Source organism: Bos javanicus, chromosome 24 (genome assembly GCF_032452875.1).
Source record: "Bos javanicus breed banteng chromosome 24, ARS-OSU_banteng_1.0, whole genome shotgun sequence".
In the NCBI taxonomy this organism is placed as follows: Eukaryota; Metazoa; Chordata; class Mammalia; order Artiodactyla; family Bovidae; genus Bos; species Bos javanicus.
The window spans coordinates 13,991,660-13,995,000 of NC_083891.1; the positions used below are offsets into that span (position 1 = coordinate 13,991,660).

At 45.0% G+C, this 3,341-nt stretch overlaps 1 pseudogene; it reads right to left on the minus strand.

Annotated features, from left to right (window-relative positions):
* Positions 1-1,197: 1,197 nt before the first annotated feature.
* Positions 1,198-3,341, minus strand: part of LOC133237491 (small ribosomal subunit protein eS27-like) — a 7,278-nt pseudogene continuing 5,134 nt past the window's right edge.

Below are 3,341 nucleotides of genomic sequence, written 5' to 3' on the forward strand. Positions count from 1 at the left end.
CGAGTCTCACTAAGCCCCATGTGCGGTGGGCCTACCAGAATTCTGTGCTCCTGGGGCCCTGTAGATGTTAACAGAATGGCAAGGAATGGCGGTAGACCACATGTCACAGGCATCTCTCCTGCCCTATTAGAGTTACTAAAACATACCAAGATAAAATTACTAAGGCTCTTAACAGAGCACTGGCAGGCCACCGAACTGAGCTCAGGGACTTGTGAACGTGGAGCCGTGTGCAGTAGTGCTGTGCCCTGGTCATCAGCGAGTCACTGGCGCTTAACTCCACAGGCCTGGATGAGACCACCCATGAGGAAATAGAAAGAACAAGTGGTCTCAGACATAAGCACTGTGTTGGTTCAACATTTTGAGATTGATCTGAGGAGAGAGTCCATAAAGGAGAGGCTGAGAAACCAGCCAGGAAGGTCGGCGGTCACGATATGAAGAACTACCTGGCCATAATGCTCTTACAGTATGTTCAGTGACAGAATAAACAGGATGACACTGATGTGTGAAGGTCTCACTACTGAGATTCTGGTATAACTACCAGTACTGTGGGGTGCGTAGGCAGAGGTGAGTCATTTAATTGAGGTGGACTGGGATATTAGTGCTCTCATGGAGAAGCACAGTAAACATTCAAGCTTTCTTTTTTGCTGTTGTTTTTTAATTGAAGTGCAGTTGATTTACAATATGGTGTTAGTTTTAAGTATACAGCAAAGTGATGCAAAATAATTCAATTATATATAACTGAATATATATATATATATATATATATATATCACATCAGATCAGATCAGTCTCTCAGTCGTGTCCGACTCGTTGTGACCCCATGAATCACAGCACGCCAGGCCTCCCTGTCCATCACCAACTCCCGGAGTTCACTCAGACTCACGTCCATCGAGTCAGTGATGCCATCCAGCCATCTCATCCTCTGTCGTCCCCTTCTCCTCCTGCCCCCAATCCCTCCCAGCATCAGAGTCTTTTCCAATGAGTCAACTCTTCGCATGAGGTGGCCAAAGTACTGGAGTTTCAGCTTTAGCATCATTCCTTCCAAAAAAATCCCAGGGCTGATCTTCAGAATGGACTGGTTGGATCTCCTTGCAGTCCAAGGAACTCTCAAGAGTCTTCTCCAATGCTATATATATATATATATATATATATATATATATATATATATATATTGGGCTTCCCTGGTGGCTCAGAGGTTAAAGTGTCTGCCCGCAATGTGGGAGACTTGGGTTCAATCCCTGGGTCGGGAAGATCTCCTGGAGAAGGAAATGGCAATCCATTCCAGTATTCTTGCCTGGAGAATCCCATGGATGGAGGAGCCTGGTGGGCTACAGTCCATAGGGTCACAAAGAGTCGGACATGACTGAGTGACTTAACTACTAACTAAAATTTCTTTCAGCTTATTTTTCATTATAGTTTATTAAAAGATTTCAAATATTGCTCCCTGTGTTATCCAGTAAACACTTGCTTATCTATTTTATGTATAGTAGTGTAATCTGTTAATCTCATACTCCTAATTTATCCCTCACACTCCTTTCCCCTTTGGTAACCATAAGTTTGTTTTCTACATCTTCTGTTTTACAGATCCATTTGTATTATTTTTTAGATTCTACATGTAATAATATCATATAGTATTCATCTTACTTCATTTAGTATGATAACCTCTAGGCCCATCCATGTTGCTGCAAACGATAACTCTTCATTCTTTTTTATGCCCAGTACTCCATTGTATATATGTACTTCTCTATCTGTTCATCTATTGACAGACTGCTTCCATGTCTTGGCTGTTATAAGCAGTGCTGCTGTGTGCATTGGAGTGAACATATCTTTTTAAATTAGAGTTTTCATCTTTTCCAGATGTATGCCCAGGAGTGTGATTTCTGGCTCAAACAGTAGCCCTATTTTTAGTTTTTAAAGGAACCTCCATAGTGGCTGCACCAATTTACATTCTCCACCAGTGTGGGAGGGCTCCCATTCTCCATACCCTTTTCAGCACTTATTTGTAGACATTTTGATGATTAGTGATCCTGACAGGTGTGAGGTAATACCTCATTGTGGCTTTGATTTGCATTTGAAAGCAAGTTTTAAATAGACTTCAGGTTCAGAGAGATGCTCTCAAGGAAATTTTGGTTAGGTGCCTCTATTTGGGACCCAGCTTCCCTGGTGGCTCAGATGGTAAAGCGTCTGCCTGCAGTGCAGGAGACCTGAGTTTGATCCCTGGGTTGGGAAAAATCCCTTGGAGAAGGAAATGGCAACCCACTCCAGTACTCTTGCCTGGAAAATTCCATGGACTGAGGAGCCTGGTAGGCTACAGTCCATGGGATCACAAAGAGTCGGACACAACTGAGTGACTTCAGTTTGAGTTTCCAGTGTTCTTGCCTGGAGAATCCCAGGGACTGGGGAGCCTGGTGGGCTGCCGTCTATGGGGTTGCACAGAGTTGGACATGACTGAAGTGACTTAGCAGCAGCAGCAGCAGCAGTAGCCTCTATTTGGGACTATTTCTACTGGTGCTGTGGTAGCAGGTGTATGTGTTTTTCCCTTAAGACAAACTCTACCTGGTAGGTGATGGCAGCTGCTTATAGCAGTAACCCTGCCAAGTGGGCCAGAACCCTGGACATTCCTAGTATATATTTTGGAATGCAATTTCTCACCTGACCCAAAGAGAAGAGTTACAATTATCCCAGAATACCAATTTGGTTTTCTTTTTACAATTGGGCTTGGTATCCTGCACTGAGCCCGGTGGACTAAGGAACTGGGTGTCTGTGAGCGTGTGCTGCCCCACTCCTGGCTTGGCTCCTCCATCGCTTGTTGGGCTCCTGTCCTTCCTCTGGAGTGGCCTGGACTGGTTGGTCCTTATCATCAGCCATGCCACAAACCCTGGAAATGTGCACCATGTTATTTTCTCCTGACTGCGGACAGCAGTGCTGGTGGACGTGTGTCTGCTCAGGGCTCGGAGGCCCGTCACAGGGCGGCGGCGACAGTGCAGGTGAAGCTGGCGACCTTGGTGCATCAGGTGAACATGGGCTGGAAGGGGCGGCGTGGGTGGATGTTGCGGTGAAAGCAGCTTGGGGCTCCCACGGTGTAGAAAGACAATGTTTCCTGGCTTTAGACAGTGAGCTGCTTAGGATCTCTTAAAATCAGCATTACTGAGGTGCAATTTCTATGTCGTAAAACACAATACTATGTTTTTTGGTACATGAATTGTAAACTTAGTCGCTGTTCCAGTTTTGGAACATTTGTCATCATTGTATAACATCCCTTCAGTGTCCCTTTCCTGTCAATTCCCATTTTCTTACCCAGCCCCTGGCAGCCTCTGAATTGCTTTCTGCTGAAGATTTAT